This window comes from Schistocerca nitens, chromosome 1 (genome assembly GCF_023898315.1).
Source record: "Schistocerca nitens isolate TAMUIC-IGC-003100 chromosome 1, iqSchNite1.1, whole genome shotgun sequence".
NCBI classification, from domain to species: domain Eukaryota; kingdom Metazoa; phylum Arthropoda; class Insecta; order Orthoptera; family Acrididae; genus Schistocerca; species Schistocerca nitens.
Window position 1 is genome coordinate 285,569,041 of NC_064614.1, and position 24,651 is coordinate 285,593,691.

Below are 24,651 nucleotides of genomic sequence, written 5' to 3' on the forward strand. Positions count from 1 at the left end.
TAATAAGAATTATCAGTAGACAAACCTATGCTATAAAGAAATTTAAAGTTCTATGTGTTATTGCAAATGTTGGTAAAGAACAAAAGTATGACTAACTTGGAAGAGAGTTTTTTGAATTGAGTTAGCGATGTTATTTAATTAATCTGAGACAGAAATAATGACAGTAAAATTATTCAGAAGTAAGACAAAGGAGTAGTTGTCCATAGATTGATAATTTTGAGTGTTAATTTGCCTTCAGTACTTAACAGTTTCAGTATAACGACCAAAACAGTTTCAGCCCCCCCCCCCCCCTCTTCTCTTGACCATTCTTTCAAACCTTGAAATGTGGATCAGATTTGACCAGTAAAGCTAAATTCTATGTTAATCCTAAGTGTATTAGTCTTGTTTTCCAATGTTAATAGTGACATTGTATGTGTGCTTTCAAAACTGCTTATTCTAGGGAAATCTATGCCCGATTTCAGTCTGATCAATATACAAAATGCAGTTCGTAGTAATCATTGATGTGTGGTGTTGTGTGAATTTAGCTCGTCCAAATTAGTACTAAAAGAGAAAGCTTTAGTTCAGTGGATTTTTATGGTGCCAAACTTTGCCATATAACGCATCATTACTACGTGTTACTATGCTTGTACATGCACCCACTTGTACAAGGAAAAACTCACTCATTGCCTAAGTAGGCTGGCGACCGAATTATTAATTATAGGTAGCATCTACTGTGTGTACTTCTTGTCCATGCGAACGCGCAATTATACTTTACATTTGCTTGATGCATCACTGTAGTTATTAACTGAGTACAAGTCCGATCTTGCTTCTATTAGGTACACGCGGTCAAATTATGTACAAAAATCCTTGTTTAAAAGGTGAAGCCCGTGAACTTATTACAGTACAGGCTTTATACAGCTAACGTACGTCCGTTTAGGGCGGTGAGCGTTACAAGGTGTGCTACTTTTAACTACGCCCTCCTGTAGAACACTGGCTAGCGAGTTTATACTCACGAACACTAGTGCACTTCATCATCTGGCTCAGTGAGCCCAGTGTACCAGCTAGAATTGAGCGACCTATAGCCTCCATGTTTGGCACATTAGCTGGAAGGCATGGCAGTAGCGTGCGCGCTTGCAGCTCCTTCAACCTTAATTAATGGCAGATCTTGATCTATCAAGCACCAGACCAAACACTTTAATGACCTTGCTGATATGTATCGCATCAGGTAGTCCAGCAAGAGTGTCTTACAGTAACACTAAATTCAAGTTGCCTCTCTTCCTTGGCGTTTTGCGTTTTGAAAATAAGATGCCACATGTGTTTGCCCGTACTACTGATTGAAGAGAAAGAGTTCATCGTCTTGCAAGCCAAATTATTTGTTACCAACTTTTAGTGCTGTTCAGAAACGACCACTATACCATGCCAAGAGTTACTCACCTGTCAAGAAATATTCCTTCTAAAATCATTCCAGAATAGTGCTTTGTTTGCTAATATCTGTCGCACAATCAATTTTCTTGTGATTGCCGAGCTTCCTCGTTAGTTATTTAGCTACATAGTTACATGTCCCATAGAATATCTGAACGTTCCCTTTATCGAAATGGTGTGGAACGAGCCAGTTCACAGGATTTGTATACATAATCAGTGGTAACATTAATGAACGCATTATCGTTTTATTCCTGCTCGTGTAACTACAGTTGAGAACAATTTCTTTTACTGGCACCAGGTTTTAAGTTGGAATTCGTCTATGAAATAAAAGAAATTTCCCAGGAGGAATGATGTTAAATAAGATTTAAAACTTGCTTCGCTCCAAGTTAGGCATTTTGTTATTGGCCAAGTGATAAAAAAAATTTTATTGCCGCATTTCCAACTCCTCTCTGAGCCACTGAGGCTTGAACAACTGGCAATAAACATGATTTTTCCCTCTAGTTCTGCAGCTATGTACATCACGTTTTTTCTCAAGTTGTAATGGATTGTTTATGACGAATTTCATTAACGAATATATGTATTATAACAGCGCAGTTAAAATGTCTAGCTCCTTGAAGAGGTAAATACGTGACGTCCAGGGAAGAACAGCATATGTTATTCTTATTGCTCGCATTAATGCAATCAATACTTTCTTCCTAAATAATGAGTTACGCAACAAAATTATTCCGTACGACATTATTGAGAAAAAATATGCAAAATATGTCAGGAGGTTGATACATTTTCTTCCATGATCAACAGTTATACGTAGAGAAAAGGTAGCCGAACTCAATTGTTTACCGAGCGAGGTGGCGCAGTGGTTAGACACTGGACTCGCATTCGGGAGGACGACGGTTCAATCCCGCGTCCGGCCATCTTGATTTAGGTTTTCCGTGATTTCCCTAAATCACTCCAGGCAAATGCCGGGATGGTTCCTCTGAAAGGGCACGGCCGACTTCCTTCCCCATCCTTCCCTAATTCGATGAGACCGATGACCACGCTGTCTGGTCTCCTTCCCCAACCAACCAACCAACCAACTCAATTGTTTGAAAAACTCAATGATATGCATCTTCTTATTTAAGTTTTCATCAATATTTGCAAGTAAAAATTTGTAGATTCTATCCTACTTACTGACTCTTGTTCATAAGCTACATCACTTGTTGGTGTGTGTCTACTTGTTGTACAAAGCTGAGTGTACTGTGTTTTTTTTTTTTTTCAGAATTTAGGGAGAGTCCATTTTCAGAGAAACACTTAATAATTCCTTGGAAAATATCATTTACTAACTCTCCTGTTGCTTTCTTGCTAATGGGATTAGCCGGCCGGTGTGGCCGAGCGGCTCTAGGCGCTTCAGTCTTGAACCGCGTGACCGCTACGGTCGCAGGTCCGAATCTTACCTCGGGCATGGTATTAGACTTTTTTAATAAAATAGACATAAGGAATTGTTTATCAAATGTTCAGCACCCCCCACCCTCCCCGCCACCGCCACTCTTCACACCTTGTACACGTCATCCGGCCTCTGGCGATTCTCGCGCCACTGCGTGAGCGCTTTCCGGGTTTCTGCCAGTCAGTCAGGCCATGTCTGCTGCCGCGCGGCTACTCTCAACTTGCACGGTATGTTCTGACATGTTTACATGGCCCTAATTCCTCTGTTTGTTCATGCTAATGTTCCGCTCTTTACGTTCGTGTTTAGGGGAGTTTTATCAGCATTGTATTTTATTTTCTAGGTCATTGTCGCTCCCATCATTTAAAACATTTTTAAAAAAGATCTTTAAATTTTTACTACCGATTTCACCAGATGACGGTATATTGGACGTGAATGCTGGGGAGTGGCTACACGGCAATGTTCAATGTTACTATTTTATAAATAGCGTATGTGAGTACTTTCTTCTTTCATTCAAACAACTGGCTATTTAAAAGTTTAATTTACACCTCAGAATTGGGGGATCGAATAGTTTATATGAGCTCTTATTATATTAGTTTTTGTACAGATTGCCTGAGGATGCACCGATAAGTGGTGCGAAACCGGTCGCAGAGTTAATAAAAATCATTCTTACAGCCAGTGCAGAATTTTCTATGAAAAAATGTCGAGGTTTGGCTATGGTTGCCCGCCCTACAAAAAAACACTAAAATTAGTTTTTAATAGTGAAAACCATCATTCCAGTTAACATTTTCAAATTGCATTTAGTTAAAAAAGCTTTACTGTCTTTAGATAGTATTGGTCAAGCCCTGGCCATAAAAACCTTTCTTGCGATCAGCAAAGGCGTTAGAAAGTTATTAACTTTTCAAGAACATGGCTCGTCTCGTGTTACTATACAATTACACCGACAGAGTGGATCGTTAAACATGCATCCTTATTTCGTTTTTTTATCTTTCATGCGTTTCTGTTTACTATATCGCAACTATATTAAAGCTCGTTTTATTTTTTGCGGCAGATGAAACAAATTGTAGTGTGCCTTGTACGGCCATCATGCGGCCACTCGCTCAGGGAACTCCCAACACACTAGCTCTTCGGTTTACCCGCCACCAAGTGTGGTTCTCTCATTGACGGCACATTCTGCTACTAACAGAGGGTCTAGGTGTTCTCTGGTCAAATCCGACACCTTCGAAACGTCCACAAAAGCTACATAACTGCTTTCAAACTCCCGCACGCGTCAACTGCGTCTGTTATCTCAGGTGTTACATACGACGTTATGCGATGGTACCGAAGGTACGATTCACATAGCTATCTATTATACCATTTAGGTTTACACCCCTTTTTTCCTCTGTCCTTCAAGTGTCCATATCTTCTGACTATGAGATGAAATCAAAGTTTTTCGACTTCAGCACAGCGAGACAGTACAAGTTGTTGCTTAGTGTTGGACAATCGTTGACCAACACTTGTTACTGTCCAGTAGGGTCGCACATGGCTGGCGCTTTTTTGCGTGTAAGGGCAATGCTTGTATGACGGCCAGGAGGCACAAATAACAAAGTAAATGAACAAAGTCTCGGTTAATCAAAAATTTTGGTATTTTCTTCAAAAATTTAATACCCAAAATGGTCTTGGCGCCCAAGAAGACTACATGTTTCGCCCTGAGTCGGTCCTGCACTCGCTGAATCTGCGGATGAAGCAATATTACCATAACCAGTAACGAACCACGTCATGTTATTACAATGTAGATCATAATAATAGGCCGAATACGCCTTTCCGAAGAGTCTTCAGAATTACTAGAGTCTTGTAGGCCGTTGTTATTCGTCCAAAAGCACTCTGTCAAAAGTATTGAGACATCATTGGCTCAGTTAACAGCGTATGATGTCAATTTGCGATTTGGACTAGTTGCTATTTTAAAGTCATCATGCGAAGTTTACTCATATCGAGGTGGCTAGTGCAGTAGTTACAACAGTCGATTTTCGTTGGGATAACCAAAGACCAAACCTGCGCTCGGTGATTAAACGTTTAGACTTTCAAAACGCTTAAAGACAAATAACAGGGCCGATTTTTGGAAACAGGTGGCGATTGGTTTCATTCTCCATCATAGCTCAAGGTGAGCTTTTCTTCCGTCTCTAATTACATCTGGAGTGTTAGACGAAACATAATTGATGTAACCAAAAGTTACGGCCGAATTTTCAGAAAAAATCTTTCAGAATTAGAATAGTAAAGTATGTTATATTAGTTGTTACCCAAAGCTGTGCACACATATAAGTAATTCTGCATCAATGTGTCGTACTACTGAAGAAACTACACATAATACAAAGATGACATTGTTTAATAATTTTAATATAGTTTACAGACTACAAAAATAAATAAATTAATCTTGATCACAATAAGAAATTTATTTGAATAGTAAGCAATTATTGTCAGAATGTGACTATCTTCAGACAATTTATCCTATGATAGTAGGTGGTAGCTGCGATCGGAACAGGTGTTGCTCTCGACTGGAGCTGCCAGTGTAATAATCTCTGAAAGAGAGTATTTTTGTTTACGAAGTTAGGTAGTGGATTTAGTCAAAAACTTTGTGAAAGAAACTACAGAATATTATACAAGTTAAGCGGCCCTTCTAGTGACATAATTCGCTACTCAAAGTGTAAGACTATAGTCTTCGCAGGTCCCTCTAAGTTGCTGCTCTCTTCCATGGCACAGTAAGGAAAACACTTCTGCAATAGCCACACACAACTTCCCACAGCTGTCACGTGTCCCTATTGGACAGACTTTTGCAGAGCAGCAAAGAAGTAAGACTACGTGAAGTCAGGCTATGATAGGAGTGGTCTTTTGTCTCGCGTGGATAGAGGGAGGAAGAGCAACAAAGCGAGGCAGAAACTGAAAGGGACAGAGAGAAAGCGAGAGAGGAAGACAAGGACAAAGACAGAAACACACAGGCACAGAGAGAGAGGGAAGGAGGGAGAGAGAGAGAGAGAGCGTCAGCGGAAGAGCAGCGGTCGTCCAGCAGCAGGAAGTGTGGCGAGCAGGGTGCGTCGGGCCAGTGCGGAAATGACGGGGTGTCCGTATGGGCGGAAGCAGCAGCAGCACCGGCGGCGGCCGCTGGAACGGGTCGGGAACCGGGGGCCACTGCACCCACGCACCAGCCCTTCTCTGCCGCTACTTCTTTACTTCCGTCGCCAAGAACGTACGTTCTATCAGCTCCTATCACCTCCTGGTATTGCCATTGCTCACAACGTCAGCATAAACGCAATTCGCTTTGCTGGGATGAATCTGTGCTGTTATTTCATGGTCGACTATCGACTGTTAAACCGATGTCGATTACAAACAGTAGCAACTCTTTGACCTAACGTACATTTATATCACGTAAATTTTATTTTCCTCCATTTAAGAAAGCAGCATAACAATGCTGATCGCTTGATGATTTTTCAGGGACCATACAGCCCCTCTGAAAATGCATTTTAGGCTTCATGTAAGAAGCGCATATTTCGAATGTTGAAACTACACTACTGGCCATTAAAATTGCTTCACCAAGAAGAAATGCAGATGATAAACTGGTATTCATTGGACAAATATATTATACTAGAACTGGCATGTGATTACATTTTCACGCAATTTGGGAGCTTAGATCCTGAGAAATCAGTACCCAGAACAACCACCTCTCGCCGTAATAACGGCCTTGATACGCCTGGGCATTAAGTCAAACAGAGCTTGGATGGCGTGTACAGGTGCAGCTGCCCATGCAGCTTCAACACGATAACATAGCTCATCAAGAGTAGTGACTGGCGTATTGTGACGAGCCAGTTGCTCGGCCACCATTGACCAAACGTTTTCAGTTGGTGAGAGATCTGGAGAATGTGTTGGCCCGGGCAGCAGTCGAACATTTTCTGTATGCAGAAAGGCCAGTACAGGACCTGCAACATGCGGTCGTGCATTATCCTGCTGAAATGTAGGGTTTCGCAGTGATCGAATGAAGGGTAGAGCTACGGGTCGTAACACATCTGAAATGTAACGTCCACTGTTCAAAGTGCCGTCAATGTGAACAAGAGGTGACAGAGACGTGTAAGCAATGGCACCCCATACCATCACGCCAGGTGATACGCCAGTATGGCAATAACATATACACGCTTCCAATGTGCGTTCACATCGATGTCGCCTAACACGAATGCGACCATCATGATGCTGTAAACATAACCTTGATTCATCCGAAAAAATGACGTTTTTCCATTCGTGCACCCAGGTTCGTCGTTGAGTACACCATCGCAGGCGCTCCTGTCTGTGATGCAGCGTCAAGGGTAACCGCAATCATTGTATGCGAGCTGATAGTCCATGCCGCTGCAAACGTCAGCGAACTGTTCGTGCAGATAGCTGTTGTCTTGCAAACGACCCCATCTGTTGACTCAGGGATTGAGACGTGGCTGTACGATCCGTTATAGCCATGCGGATAAGATGCCTGTCATCTCGACTGCTAGTGGTACTGGAATAGTGACTCGAATAGTATGTGCGTACTGCGAGGTTTTAGCTACCATTTGTCATGGTCATCGGATGTCGCTTGGGAGGTCTGTTTGTGCTCCCCCTGTTTTGACTCTGCTGGCAGTAACCGTGCCGATCTCAGTGGTGAATAATGGTTGCTCCATTCATTCTGTGGCACAACCGTGCCCCACCCAAAAGTACGTATTCCTGTTGAACAGCGTCAGTCATTTGTATGGGATCGCTTTGAGGGCCTCCAGGAACTGGTTGGACATATCGAAGGATTTCTGCACATGTTGGGCACAAAGTACCACTGGCGTGTCGCTGCTTTCAGCAGTAGTCTGTGGAGCATCGGCACATCCGTAGACCACGTTCTGGATGTCCACGTAGAATAGACGCACGTCAAGACCACAGAACTGTGCGAGCACTGGCCGAGCGAGCACCATACAGGGACAAAATCCGGGAAAATGTTGCACCTGCTGTGTCATAAGAGACTACTGGGAACCGTCTGCTTACAACAGGATTAAGATCGTGTGTGCCTCTGACCAGGCTCTCAGCCAGGCTACCACTGACACGTGGCTGCCCTCGTATCGTGAAAGAGTCGACTGGAGAGTGGAATGGCACTCTGTTGTCTTCAGCGATAAGAACGGACTCTGTCTCTACGCGAATGATCGACGTTCGCGTGTATAGCGAAGACCTGGTGAGATGTCTATTCCATAGTGCATTCGCCCACATCACAGGCTTCACGATGTGGGGTCCATCAGTTACATACAACTCGCGTTAACATTTGGTGTTTATGCGGGTTGAAAAAGCCAGTGGCTGCTACATTACACGAGCTGTCATCTCTGCGACAGGAAAGCGATGTGCTTTGTCAGCAAGATAATACACATCCACATAGGACTGCTGTGATGAAACGTAATTTTCATGGTGTATTGCCCTGCCAGCTAGATCACCATATCTCTCTCCAGCTGAACAAGTACTGGACGTGATGAAACGGGAACTTATTCGTTCTCCAGGGCCAGCAAGAACCATTGCCGAATTGCTACAAAAGGCGCAAGATGTTTTTTGAGGCAACCTATCGCGGGATGCCATTCGGCATCTTTATGATTGTTTACAGGCGACAATACAAGCTTGCATTGCGGCTAGAGGGTCATAGACAGTGTATTTGTGTCACTGTTTGGGCACCCTTCACTATGACATGGGCGTTTCATTTGATCTGAATTTATCATATACTCTACAATGATAAACTACGTGTCACCTCACTTTTCCATAAAATGGACATAGCCTTGAAACTACTGCACTTTCTTCCGGCAGTGTATGGTTCAAATGGCTCTGAGCACTATGGGACTCAACTGCTGAGGTCATTAGTCCCCTAGAACTTAGAACTAGTTAAACCTAACTAACCTAAGGACATCACACACATCCATGCCCGAGGCAGGATTCGAACCTGCGACCGTAGCGGTCTCGCGGTTCCAGACTGCAGCGCCAGAACCGCGCGGCCACTTCGGCCGGCCCGGCAGTGTATAACAACTATAGTTCATAATACGATAATAGGTTTCATGATGGAACTACTCCTTTGGCTGATTCCAGAACTGTCTCACTTATCAACGAGAGTATTTATGATACCACAGTGAAATTCAGTAAACGACTGTTTTCAAAAGTATTCTTCATTCAACAATGCTAGAGAAGAAAAGATCGTGTTTACGCATACCGTTGCAGCCCAAGTGCATCAGTTCAATTAATATTAACAAAATTGGAATCATGATTTTAAATATTTCGTAACTGCTTAAGTAATAAAGACACGTAACATCTAAGACCAATTTTTGAACCGTCACAAAATTTGCTCTAAGATGATTTAAAGTCGTTTTAAATTTCGTAAAAAATAGATAAACTTTTTTTTAAAAGATGGCATAACGGTTTTCAGAAGCAACATATGACTGAATTGTTGTTACTAACCCGTTAATATACATTACTATTAATTTAACACACAGAAGACTAATTATTTAGCATAAAAACTGATATAATTTAAAATAATATTGACCCCACATTCCTTACAGTGCTGGGGAGACGCGCCAACAGGCGTTTCAGTGTGAGTTAATATTGTGATAAGTCGTTTGTCTGTTTATACGTGCAGTTATGAAGTGCCCACCAAAGCTAGATTCGCATCACTGGAAAACGTGGCCAAACTCTAGTGATGCTGTGACGTTGTTTGTAAACTGCGCTTTCGTAATAAATGTAATTATATGGAGATATGTTTCCACTTTTGCTCGGTTCATTGAACACAAACCAGCACAAGTGAATCCTGGTACCAAAATACTGGAACGGACTGCGGTCAGTGTAATGTACAACTGTTTGTTCATAAAACCCATAGAAAAAGGTTTTGTGAAGTAATAGTATGTGGGGTGGTGCTCAGAATTTGATTATCGACCTCAAGTACTAAGAAACGCCACAAATTCACGTTGTAACGGAACATATTAAAGGCTTTACTTTAATGAAGTATGCGATACCCTCCAAATTCAACCAGTTTAACGAGTATTTATGATTATAGAAAAGTTATTGTGTATGTTAACAATGATTGCATAACATGTCTCCATAAACAGTCAACCCATTAAATTATACTGAATAACTGACACACACAAAAGTTAGTATCACTTGATCACTGATACAGCAAATGTCATCATGTAAAAACACTAAGTTCATCTTAAATAATTAATATGAAGTACGAAAAATAGTGGCCAACTTAGGTATTTTGGATCTCCTTAAATAAAAATCACCCAGTGAAACCTATTTGTTCACTAGGAGCGTTTTCACTCAGTATTCACGTAATCAATCCTATTTTAGACGAAAACCTATGTAATTCTTAATAATTCATGTTATTTACTTATTTATGCAAATTAGAGAAGTCAATTGACAAACTTCTAAAAAACGGCCTTTTTGTAACAAAGAATTATTCTGTCAAGTCAACAAATCTGTCTGTCGTTTTAATAACATGTTAAATTATGTCACTCGATGCAAATTAATAACTTATCTGCACAAATTATGATAACAGATGTACATGTGACTTATAAACTATATCTCTTTTTAGTAGTTCTTTGACAATGTTATAAATACAAGCAGCAAGAAGGGTCGAGGAGGCAGTCGGAATGTCACTTTGGTAAAGTGTGTTTCTGTTTGAGGTGGATAAACAATGCAAAGAACATGTAAAGGAAGTACTACTTTGTGTTGTCATGGTCTTTGGTGGACAGTGGAATTAAGATGGCCACCAGAGTAATAAATATTTGATTTTTACATATTTGTTGGTTTCGCTCGTTCTTTATCATCAAAAGCACATAAAAAAAACACGGGACCTCATGTTTTTACCCTAGACAACCAGATTTGGAGCCAGCATCAGCATCGAGACACAGCAGCGATCCAGCAAGCAGCAGCGATTACTACAATGCATTTTAATGGCGCCAACCTAACATCAAGTGCTAACAAGCTCCGTAAATTGTAGTGAAATAGTGCGATTATAGCAATTAGCAATATCTACGACTAGGCGACCATTACAACGTACATGGTTCAAATGGCTCTGAGCACAATGGGACTTAACATCTGAGGTCATCAGTCCCCTAGAACTTAGAACTACTTAAACCTAACTTACCTAAGGACATCACACACATCCATGCCCGAGGCAGGATTCGAACGTGCGACCGTAGCGGTCGCGCGGTTCCAGACTGTAGCGCCTAGAACCGCTCGGCCACACAGGCCGGCTTCACATACATCAACTGCACTTTATGTTGTGCATCACATTGACTAGTATAATTTCGTGTTGATCCGTGATATTAATGTTTAAAGATTACCATTATACATCGTTCTAAGTAGTATTCCTATTTTTTTCATTTTCATTAGCATGCCGGTCGGTGTGGTCGTGTGGTTCTAGGCGCTTCAGTCTGGAACCGCGCGACCGGTACGGTCGCAGGTTCGAATCGTGCCTCGGGCATGGATGTGTGTGATGTCCTTAGGTAAGTTAGGTTTAAGTAGTTCTAAGTTCTAGGGGACTGATGACCTCAGATGTTAAGTACCAGAGTGCTCAGAGCCATTTGAACCTACAAGCATGCGTCATTTTTCCTACATACGACGAATTTTAGTCTTCATGTAATCAAAATTGTGGAGAATCACAGCATATCACAATTTGTGCTTGTATTCGAGTAGCCTGAATAGAGGCTGTATCATATTTAATAGCGAAACCTGACATGGGTGGATAAGAGCCGTCACTGACTTCGGTATGAAATATTGTCCTAGTTATTACGAATGCGTATGAAATATAAACTTTCCGATTTTAGACCCCATCTAACGGGACTCGAATTCCCGAATGGACACTGGTCGGGCACTTTGGTACGTGCATGATGATGCACCAAGCAGGGACTCGAAGGTCACTTAGTTCAATCTTCTGGATTATTCCTCTGTGGTCATCACAAAAGAATACAGCAGTACCGTTCACACGTTGAAGGCCCGGAACAGCCTTACGAGATGACATGCGAATGTCTGAAAAAATTCGTAATTTGCTGCGAAGACAAATGCAGTATTGCATCCCAAAACGAGGATGACACGTAGTACCTTCTTTTAATAGGTACGAATGTACAGCAAAAACATGTAAACTGCTAAAGTAGCACTGTACTTCGTACTAAGGTAGACAGTGGGTGGAATTTCAACTGAATTAGATGTGGAGCCAATGGAAAAGATTACAATCCACATACATTTGTGTTAATAAAGACAATATTTTTTACTGAAATCAGTGCAAATCGTAACACACGTTCGCAGTTATACTGTATCTGCCGTCCAGTGTTCACTGGAACCGTTTTGTTTGCTCTCGACTTTGAAGAAGACACCTTTCATATATAGAACAGAACTTGACGATGAATACTCGAACCATAGCCCTTGCCACGGGCTCCTGTAAGCCACACACGCCTGGGCTCATTATCTCCGTGGTGTGCGTGCCGTGAAGCGGGAGATTTGAAAGTGACCCGACCTTCAAATCTATTTTACATTTATGTGCGTGGGTTTTATATCAAAACTGTATTTTGAGCAGGTTATTTAGAACTGCGGGCAACTGCCGCCAAATTTAAATATTTTGAATGAAATGATCAGCAGTGGCTGTAAAATCCTTTTATTGAAAGTCACGACTGGTTTCGCTTCAATTGAAGACGCATCATCAGATGATAGAGATTCGTTTTAAGAAGTCATAGCTGGAAGATAAGTGCCTTGGAACCACTCCCCATCATTCACGAAAGTTATTAACAGGTAGCGCGCTAAAAGCGATAGTCCTTAGTTAAAATGAAGGGGGCAGCAGAACCGTGTGACGAGCAGGGAGACGGTTGAGCGGCAGCAGGCAAGGCATTGCTGTTTAAAAAAAATCTCTATTACCCGTGAATGCGTCTTCAGTTGATGTTTGTAAAAGCGTTTTACACCCAGTGCGGATCATTTCATGCAAAAACTTTTGTATCCTGCCTGGAAAGGCGGCGCGTGGGTCTGCTCCTGTAAACTGAAGGGTAGGCCGAATGTAGGGAGTGAGTAGGAGCAGGAAAAGGTGAAATGCTTCGGTACTGCGTTTAGCTTTACAGAACATTTAATAGAGAATATTAGTCAATGACATACGTAACTTTGCATTGGAGATGAGCACCAAACATCGGATAGAAGGTGCAAAGGCAAAATCTGTAGTGGCTCGCCCACTAGGAAATAGAAACAACGTTTCTAGGTCGTCTCGGAATCAAATGGGCTGAATCCGGAGCGGCGCTCGTAGAGCTGCACTGCGCCGGCTATAGGGCGCTGTCGTCGGTGTCGGTGTCGTAGTGCCAACCTAGCAGAGCGCACCTATGTTGTGGTGTCGTAGCTATTGATACCACAAAAACTTTATATAATAAGTTTCCACTACAATCCCTGAAAGCCTGTAATAAGAATTGACACTCTCTGTACGGAACTGGCTCACGTGCACCAGAATTTCGCTGCACTGGATCCCTCGGAGTGTCATATAAGGGACGATCTAAAATTCCCTTTAAGGGCGTTGCTGCAGCGTATATGCAACATAGCGCGACTCCGATGCGAGTATATAAGCACAGACATACAGGTAACGGATCAGTGTGGCATTCATGTCTTTCCGACGTGCGTGCGGTAAATGCGGTAACGTGAACTACAGCAACGTTATTACGAAATGCGTCCAAACAGGATCAAAGTGCTGCTATTCTTCTACATCTACATCTAAATTATATCTACATTTATACTCCGCAAACCACCCAACGGTGTGTGGTGGAGGGCACTTTATGCACCACTGTCATTACCTCCCTTTCTCCGTAACGCTATCACGCTTACCAGATAGCCCTGTGACGAAACGCGCCGCTCTTCGTTGCATCTCCTCTATCTCCTCTGTCAAGCCGACCTGGAACGGATCCCACACTAATGAACAATACTCAAGAATAGATCGAACGAGTGTTTTGTAAGCCACCTCCTTTGTTGATGGACTACATTTTCTAAGGACTCTCCCAATGAATCTCAACCTGGCACCCACCTTATCAACAATTAATTTTATATGATCATTCCACTTCAAATCGTTCCGCGCGCATACTCCCAGATATTTTACAGTAGTAACTGCTGCCACTGTTTGTTCTGCTATCATATAATCATACAATAAAGGATCCCTCTTTCTATGTATTCGCAATACATTACATTTGCCTATGTTAAGGGTAAGTTGCCACTCCCTGCATCAAGTGCCTATCCGCTGCAGATCTTCCGGCATTTCGCTGCAATTTTCTAATGCTGCAACTTCTCTGTATACTACAGCGTCATCCGCGAAAAGCCGTATGGAACTTCCGACACTATCTAATAGGTCATTTATATATATATTTTGAAAAGCAGTGGTCCCATAACACTCCCCTGTGGTACGTCTGTAGACGTCTCTCCATTGAGGACAACATGCTGTGTTCTGTTTGCTAAAAACTCTTCAGTCCAGCCACACAGCTGGTCTGATATCCCGCAGGCTCTTACTTTATCAGGCGACAGTACAGAACAGTGCCGGCCGAGGAGGCCGAGTGGTTCTAGGCGCTACAGTCTGGAACCACGTGACCGCTACGGTCGCAGGTTCTAATCCTGCCTCGGACATGGATGTGTGTCATGTCCTTAGGTTAGTTAGGTTTAAGTAGTTCTAAGTTCTAGGGGACTGATGACCTTAGAAGTTAAGTCCCATAATGCTCAGAGCCATTTTAAAGTGCAGAACAGTATCGAACGCCTTCCGAAAGTCAAGGAAAATGACATCTACCTGGAACCTGTATCTAATATTTTCCGGGTTTCATGAACAAATAAACGAGTTGGGTCTCACACGATCGCTGTTTCCGGAATCCATGTTGACTCCTACAGAGTAGATTCTGGGTTTCCAGAAATGACATGATGCGCTAGCAAAAAACATGTTCTAAAATTCTACAACAGATCGATGTTTTGCGCATCTGCTCGACGACCCTTCTTGAAAACTGGAACTACCTGTGCTCTTTTCCAATCAGTTGGAACCTTCCGTTCCTCTAGAGACTTGCTGTACACGGCTCTTAGAAGGGGGACAAGTTCTTTTCTTGGCTGCCGAAGAACAAACACTGGTAGACGTCCATCGGAGAATGAAGAACGTGTGTGAGGCAGCATATCTGTTGGAAGCTACCATTGCTGGCAAGAGGTGCTGCTACTTCGTTATACGCACGTCCTTATATCGCAAATGTTGTAATGTAGAAATTACTCCGACTCAAGCGGGAGACATTCGAGCAGCCGATCTATAGTCCCGATTTTCCCCCTTGCGTTTACATCGGCTTCGGTGCCTTAAGAAAAAGGTCTTCAATGGTGGACGATGGATGTCAGACGAGAATGTGCAGCAGGCAGTTACAGACTTCGTCAAGAAGCAGGAAACTGTGTTTCCCCAAACGGATATCTTCAATCCGGTACGTCGGTGGGTTGACTGCTTCAGTAATCACGACGATTATGCCAGTTTGCCACACCGGTTCTGGACAGTATGGCCTTCGAAAAAAAAACTTTTTGATCGCTCCATATATTACTGTCGGTGACTGTAGCAACACTGAGATAACTCGTGTGAGTCAAAAGCCTGTTAAAAGGACGACAGTTTGTTCCATCGTTGAAGATATCGAGGTATTTTAAGCGATAATAAGGAAAAAGCCAATGAGAAATAAGCGTCCTCTACGAAGGTTAAAAGAAGAAATAGTACCGCAGCACAGCGTAGACTGGTTTGTGGAACTCAAGTCCTACTGTCTGTAAGAGGATTATCTCACATACGAAGCGAACAGCTCTGTTTGGTTAGCGGATAGAAACGTAAAAGAGGGATGCTGTGAAAGGAGCAAGCAGAGAACGGAAAATTCCAAAGTTGCGTCACGCCACCGTGACTCAGCTTGACACACATACGAGTAAGGTTTTATGTTCCGGGAAATGAACATGAGCTGCGTGGCCTCAGAGAGCATGTCACGGCGCACTTGGCCGCCGGTCACGCCGTGCCAAGACGCATCGACCGCCGAGACCCTGCATATACACCACACTCAACGACCAAGAAGTGCAGTGCGCCTCGCTATTACGCAGGCAGTGGACGTACCTAGTGACACGCTAGACCTTGAGCTTACTTATTTCAAATTTAGTTACAGTTTTTTTAGCCTGATAAGGTGAACGGTGTCAGATAACTCCTTACATTGTGTCAAAACCTATACAAGGTGTGTGAGAAAAGTAATGGCACTGACAACACTGCGAGCGATCTGGCAATGCTGTGTTGTTCTACTTCTGTAGAAGGGTGTGATCATCCCTTCCAGATGCTCAGTCCGAATTTCCGATCCGTCCAGTCACCACAAAATTTTTGAGAGTGCCATCAGTGTGAAGTTGTGTTTTTGTTGTGTGTCACGAAAACGGAGCGCGGAATTTACAGCAACGTTATGGAATCAACTTCTCTGTTAAAATTCGAAAATCTGCGACTGTGGCCTTGAAAAATTGAAATAGACCTAAGGAAAACATTCCTTGTCAAGGGCACGAGTGTTTCGCTGGCAAAAATCATTTTTGGAAGGCCGAGAATTTCGTTCAGAGAGACCTTCAACTTCATAAACCGACGAAAACGTCGAACGTGTGCGTTCACGCCGACGTTTCTAGATGCTTAACACATGTGACAGCGCTCGGTGATATATGTGACTGCAGGCTTTCTCGGCATATGGTAACGATAAAATCTTCTCTGCGAAATGACTTCACCTGAAGATGACGGCTATGAAACCCATCGAAACGCTTCGACAGGACGACTTCACCGTACATGGAATTTTGACCGAAGACTTGCACATGTCAAGGGTTTGTACCAAAATGGTACCGAAAAACCTCACAACTGAACAAAAGGAAGATCGAAATTTGTGCGTTGATCTTCTTAAGAGGATTGCCAGTAACCACGAATGGCTCAGTCATGTAATCACAGGTGATGAATCCTGGATTTTTTTAGTACGGTCCTGTAACAAAACGGCAAATTGATGAGTGGCGTAGTGAAACATCTCATCTACCGAAAAAATCTCGAATGAGGTAATCAGAGATCCAAACAATGCTGATTTGCTTTTTTGACATCAGGGGTATCGTGAATAAAGAATTCGTTTCTCCGGACAAACGGTCAACCAAGTATTTTACAAAGATGTCTTTGAAAGACTCAGGAAAACGGTGAATCGAGTGAAAGCGGACATGATAGACAAGTGGATGTTCCATTATGACAACGCCCCATTCACACGTTCACTTCCATCACACAATTCTTTCCCTCAAAAGGTATTCATGCTGTTCCACAACCCCCCCCCCCCCCCCCTGTTCACTTGATCGGAGACCTTGTGAATTTTTCTTTTCCAGAAATTGAAATATATCTTAAATGGACATCATTTTTGTACTCTGGAGAGCATTCAATAGAATGTGACCGTTATGTTGAAAGTTCTCTCACTTGATGACTGCGAACAATGAGTTCGCCGGTAGCGTGGATGCCAAAGGGAACTACTTTGAAGAAGATAATATTATTGTTTGAAAAAAATAAAAACTTTGTTAGATAAAAAATCTGTCTCATTACTTTTCTCACATTTCACCTCGTATTTCATCATCAGTGATACGATTTCACTTCGTCTTGAGTTCATGAGTTATTATTTCGACAATTATGATAACAGAGACTTATATTAATACCAATGCTAAGAAGAATCAAAACAACGAGACATTGTCTACCAAAATCATTGAAACTGCTTGTTCTATATTTATTAACAATTGGAAGTTTCTTGTTATACTTAAACTGGTGTGTGTTCGTGTAAAGCTCGTATCTGTAAAAATTTTAAAACTTTTCTTGATATCGAAATATGTAAATCTCGGTGCAGAGCAACAGAACTGTGTAATAATTTAATTTTGAACAGAAATATGTGAAGTTCACGTTACACGATATGAAATCCAGACTAGCCGGTATATCAGACAATTCGTCTGCGAGAGAGCAGCCTATTTTCAATGAGATTTACAAATGCCATGTGGCAGAAAAAATTACTCAGATTAAAATGTTGTCCTGAACATTGCTGCTCTTTACATTAATCTTGCAAAAAATCGCAGTATCGAAACTGTTTTGTAATTACAGACAAATGAACATAAAAATTAACGGATCTGACTTTCTAGTAAAACTACTAGAAAATTCTCAAGATAGCACTTTATTGAAATATTTTACTGGTATTAAGCCTCAGAACTGATACTGATATTCTTACAAAAATACTCTGATCATCACAATCCCGGGTTCGATTCCCGGCAGGGTCAGGGATTTTCTCTGCCTCGTGATGACTAGGTGTTGTGTGATGTCCTTAGGTTAGTTAGGTTTAAGTAGTTCTAAGTTCTAGGGGACTGATGACCATAGATGTTAAGTCCCATAGTGCTCGGAGCCATTTGAACCATTTTTTTCATCACTATGCCTTACAATGGACGTGAGCTTTGATGGTGATTAAATTTATTGGCATACAAGTGCGCATGGAACGATAGTCAGCTCTGCAGTCTGTCATTGTTACGATAATGATGAGACTGTCAAAAATCAAATTTAATTTACCGTACTTCCGATGTGCAATGCAAGACGGTATCTTACTAGTTTTCATAAAAATCCTTCTCAATACACAGTTCGCGATGAGCAATGCGACTACGGAAATCAGTGTTGAAAGTAAAGAATGAAAAATGAGGAACTAAACTTGACAACTAATAAATGAGAACAAAAACTCCAAGCGCAACTATGCTTTATTAAGCCATAACAACAATATATCTTTTCTTAAAGTTCTCAAACCTAGACACGTTAGTAAAAGTATTTCTTAATAACTCCCTTGTATACAATTGCTTTCCTTGAAACTTGTTTCAACTAGCAGACAAATCCATGAGCTTCACTATAAAATTTCTATAACGAACTTGAGCCATACACGATGTTCTAACAATAAGAAACTATACAACTACAAATACAAGAAGACTGGATTACCTTAAACATTGGCTTTATCATTCTTGCGAATCTCATTTCGTCAAATTTTTTCCCAAAACATATTATTACAAAATCCCTTTTAAATAATTCTGCCTCGACTATATGACGTAACAGCTTCCGTTCTTTTCAAACCAAGTACGTTTGCGCACTGTCCAACACATGCTGCCTGCTACTCTCTTCAAAAGAAATAACCTCTCTGACCAGCATCTGTGATCTCAAAAACAAACGTACAAAGAATATGATTATGTCGATATTACAGAAGTTAAGTATATTTATCAAATTCACAATTACGGTAAGACTTCATATAGATTAACATAACAAATAGGACTGGCCCATTTCACAACGGGCAAAGAAGTATTAAGCAACTGCAAAAGTGTTTCATAATGGTAACGCCCATGATAACAACTTCGTTCATTTTGAGACTACATGATGTTTCACATTTCAGAAATAAGAGGTATATATGAAGGGCTTATTTCAATAGGGGTACAAGTCCATTACCTTCACTTTTCTGTCTATAATACTTCTGACATTAATGGTCCAAACAAACAGGAAGAAAGGTTCATCTCTAGCAAGAATCGATATGCTTGAATATTTCTGGTATCTCAACTGGAGGTTTTTGAGGGCTCATTTAACTTTAGGAGTCTGTATCTCAGAATGAACAAAAGTGGACTTGTGCCACTATTGAAGTAAGCCCTTCATATATAGCTTAAGTTCAGTAATTTAGGATGTGTTGGCAACAGCAACTACACCTCTCTCCACACTCGGCAATCCACTTTATTGTGCGTGGCGGAGGGTAGTTCGTGTTTCACTGTCACCTGTCCCTTTTCCTATTTCAGTTGTGACGATGTACGAGAAGGAAGATCGTTGATAAGTCTCCGTATGGACTCCAGTCTCTCCCATTGTACGCTCTTTGTATTTCCACGAAATATATCTACAAGAAAACAATATATTTATTGATATCTAGAGACGTTCGCTCTCGGAATTTTAATACCAAACCAAGCTGTGGCGCACATCGCATCTCTTACAGCTTGTGCCACTGATGTTGGATGAACATTCTCGTGACGCTATTGTGCTAGCAAAAGGACGGAACGCGCTGGCCTTCCCTGGAACTTCCCTGTAACCTCAATCAATACTTTCTGCTACGAGTCCCATACACAGCAGCCATGCCTATTTATCGGTCGAACGTGGATTTTGTAATCTGTCTCCTTCGTCGATGCATAACATTTCGTGAGGATTATTGAATCTCATTCTGCCATCTGCTTTCTCCACGATTAGATTTATGTGGACGTCCCTCTTTAAAACTTCCGTACGAAGTTTCTAGATACTTAATACATATGACAGAGTTCTGTGATATATGTGATTCCAGGCTTGCTCGGTGTATGGCAATGATAAAATCTTCTCTGCGAAATGACTTCACCTGAAGCTGACGGGTATGAAACCCATCGAAACGCTGCGACAGGATGACTCTGCTAGTCAGCTGATCACTCGAGATGATGGTCTCATCACCTTCCAGTGATCTTTCGGCAATCGTGGAACCATACAATGACGGACCTTAGCACCTACTTACGGCCAGTACATTACGGTGGTTGATGTTGAGGGTCAACTGACACAAGCTGCAATCCCCTGTATTTCACTACAATTTTCTAACGTCGCGACGTCTCTGTGTACAACGGTATCATCTGTTAAGAACCTTATGCAGCTTCCGATGTTATTTGCAAGACCATTTATACACTGCTTGCTAGAAACGTGAGGCACCCAGAAGACATGTTGGATGTCTGTATAACTTTGTGAAAGTACACACCATCGGCGGTTACGTAAATGACTGAAGGGGGAAGTCTCTGTGACAAGTAGAAAGGCTACCAGTGTGCACTAGTGTTGCTCGAGCGTAATGTTGTTACTTGCCCTGGGATAAGTAGAAAGAGTACAGTCAAGGCCTTTACGAGGAATTATACTTGTCTGAGGACGTGACAGAAGAAGGAACAGAAGTAGATATAGAAGAGATAGGTGATCCAGTATTAAAATCAGAATTTAAAAGAGCTTTTGAAGGCTTAAGAGCGAAGTAAATAAAAGGGATACATAACATTCCATCAGAATTTCTAAGAGCATTGTGGGAAATGTTAACAAAACGACTATTCATGTTGATTTGTAGACTGTATAAGATTCGCGATATAGCATCAGAGTTGCGGAAAAACGTCATCCACACAATACGGAAGACAGCAAGAAGCGACAAATGCGAGAATTATCGCACCACCAGCTTAATAGCTCTTGCATCCAAGATGCTGACGCGTATAATCTACAGAAGAATGGAAAAGAAAACTGAGAATGTGTTAGACAACGATAAGTTTGGCTTTGGTTAAGGTAAAGGCACCAGGGAGGCAGTTCTGACGCTACGGCTGATAATGGAAAAAGAAAATCAAAACACATTCATAGGCTTTGTCGACCTGGAAAAAGGATTCAACAATGTAAAATGGTGCAAGGTGTTCGAAATTCTGAGAAGAGCAGGGGTAAGCTATAGGGAGAAACCGATAATATACAATATGCACAAGAATGAAGAGGTAATAATGAGAGTAGAAGGCCAAGAAAGAAGCGGTCGGATTAAAAAGGGAGTAAGATAGGGACATAGTCTTCCGCCCCTACTCTTCAATCTATACATCGAAAAAGCAGTGATAAAAATGAAAGAAAGGCTCAAGAATTGAATTAAAACTGGAGGTAAAAGGAGATCGATGATATGATTCGCTGATGACACTGCTATGCTCAGTGAAAATGAAGAAGGGTTACAGCATCTCTGAACGGAACGAACAGTCTACTGAGTTCAGAACTTGGATTGAAGATACATCGAAGAAAGAGAAAGGTAAAGAGAAGTATCGGAAATGAGAACAGCGAGAAACTTAACATCAGAATTGGTGATCACGAAGTAGATAAATTAGAGGAATTCTGCTAGCTACGAAGTAAAATAAACCAAGATGGACGGAGCAAGGATGACATCAAAATCAGAGTACCACTGGCAAAAAGGGCATTCCTGACCAAGAGCAGTCTGTTAGTATCAAAATAAATCTCAATTTCAAGAAGAAATTTGTGAGAATGTACGTTTTGAGCACAGAATTATATGGTAGTGAAACAAGACTACGGGAAAACCGGATAAGAAGAAATGGGAAGTATTTGAGATGTGGTGCTACAGAAGAATATTGAAAATTAGGTAGACTGATAAAGCAAGGAAAGAGGGGATCCTCTGACAAATTGGCGAGGAAAGGAGTATATGGGAAACACTGACAAGAAGAAAGGACAGGATTGTAGGACATTTGTTAAGACAACACAGAATAACTTCCGTGGCACTGTCGGGAGTTTCAGAGTGTAAAATCTATAGAGGAAGACAGAGATTTAAATAAATCCAACAATTAATTATGTAGGTTGCAAGAGATACTCTGAGATGAAGATGTTGGTACAGGAGAGGAATTCGTGGCGGCCCACATCAAACCAGTTAGAAGACTGATGACATGAAAAAAAAAGAAAAGATCACTGATAGGGTATTTATGGCGCACGAACAGTGTCAGCCGCTGAGTGGCCACTGTGAGGGACACGGAGATGCTGCGTACGCGTATGAGACAGCATTGTCAGCACATAACATTATATGATAGCGATCTAATTGTGGATCTCAATTTGGCCAGATGGTCGAAATATGAGGTAGACCTATCGAGATTTGATCTCTGTTGGTTCATCATGGACAGGGGACATCGGATGGTTAAGTAATTGTCAATGTCAATGAAATTCTCCAACAGCCGTGTAACTCATGACGTTATTTTATTTTATTTTGAAGGCTGCAGTTTTCAGCATTTCACTATGCCATCTTCAATGACTTGGACTAGTCCATGGTGACTATCTTTGACCACGTTCTTGGACTGCAGGTGTACTCAGTTGCTCTAGTGAAACGATTGAATTTACGACGTCCAGGGATTGATAGCACTGTATGACATTTTCGTTTATTTGAAGAAATGCATATGGGACCTGAAAATGGCAGAGTGGAATGCTGAAACTAATAGCCTTCAAAATGAAATAAAATAACGTCTTAAGTTATACGGCTGTTGGAGAAATTATCGAGATTTGCGTAGCAGTCGGATAAGACAGTGAGCCGATGTTGGCTGCATGGGCACATGAAGGCAGGCTTATTAGTCATCAAGATACCAGTCATCACTTCTAACCAGCACAAGGCAGGATCACCATATTGTGCACCAAGGATATTCTAGTAGCCCTTCTCATCTGCGCCTGCCATTCGAGGACAATCAGTTGACTACTTTTTCTTCTATTGCTGCTCTATATTTATGGCCGCCTGCCTATGTTCTTACTGTTGCCCGTCTAGGTCTTTTACACGTTCCGCTTGAGGGTGAGGATTGAGTTTACCAAGGGGTCATCCCCACCCCAAACTTCCACCCACAACGTCGCCCTTCCCCTACAAGTGGTGGCCGATATTTTCTCTTATATGTTTTATGTAACAGTTTTATTGACTACAATAGATGTTGTTTGGAAACAAGCAATCACAATTAGTTTTTCAGTAGAAAAAAAGGTAGAAGATAGGATGGAGTACGGGACAGAGTTATGTCCCGCCGCCTTGGAGTCCGGAGGAGTGTAGTATATTGTTATGATTAACTAGTAAAATTGTTTCAAAAGCAGTAGATCAACACGTTGACTGGCATCAATGTGCTATAACAGTTTAAAGGAAATCAAGTATAGCAGTGACAGTATTTACTACACATTTGTCGTAAATTCAGATATTCCTTCTTTGTAAGACAATGTGGAATTCGTACATATATGTAATTGTTTGACCCGATCAGGCTGGAGCCGTTAGACTCTCTCTTACAGCGGATCTAATATTTATTAACCACACAAAACTGTTTGAATCCAAGGTTACTTAAACGATATAACAATTATATATAATCATGAGCTTAGTAACAGAACTGAAATAGTGATTTGAAAACAATTTAGGAATTTATTGCTAGCGCACTAGAGCAGATGTAATTTCGATGGATTGTTCACGCGCTGCCTGCGATATGTAAGCTGCATTAGAATCGCAGACCAGAGAGCAGTGCCGGCAGCAGTAGGAGTTGTAGCTCGCAGTCGGGCGGTTGGGTCAGGTCGCTCTTTGAGAGCAGCTGTCTAGATGTATAGCACACAGAGAGCACTTATGTCCTGTATAGAATTACCAAGGCCGGTCGTGGAGAACGATGGCAGTTGTTGAGCGATGCAATATAAGGTAAATGCGAAAATTATTATTATTTATTGCCACGAGCATATGTAATTTGCAACAACTCATTTTGTACTATTGTTGTATCAAAGCCACAAGTAAACATTTTTCAATAATAATCTTTGTGATAAAGATAACTTTTGACGTTCATTCATCTGAATTTAAAGATTTTACTAATTTCTCTTATCCACGATTATGCCAACTATCGTAAATAAAATCAGTTGTTTTTCATAGATAACAGAATCTTGTGGCCAGCATTGCACTGGGCTGTGCCAGAAAAAATTCTTATAGGAGCAGGTATATACGCATTATCCGACGACATAATTGAGGTAAGAATTTTCAGTTTATTCGCTTGACTTGTCAGGGCCATGACGCAGCATTGCTGACGTCCAGATTTACCAGTTTAGATTCACAGTCAGTTAATTATTGAAAGGTTATATATGAGTCACATTTTTATTGGGAGGTTAGTCACATTTTTTATTCCGAGGTTACGGAAATAAACTGTTGGAACGTTACAATATTAAACGCAGTTTTAAATTTTACTACTGCTACTACTAATGCAGCAACTACTAGTAGTAGTAATTCAATAATGATAAA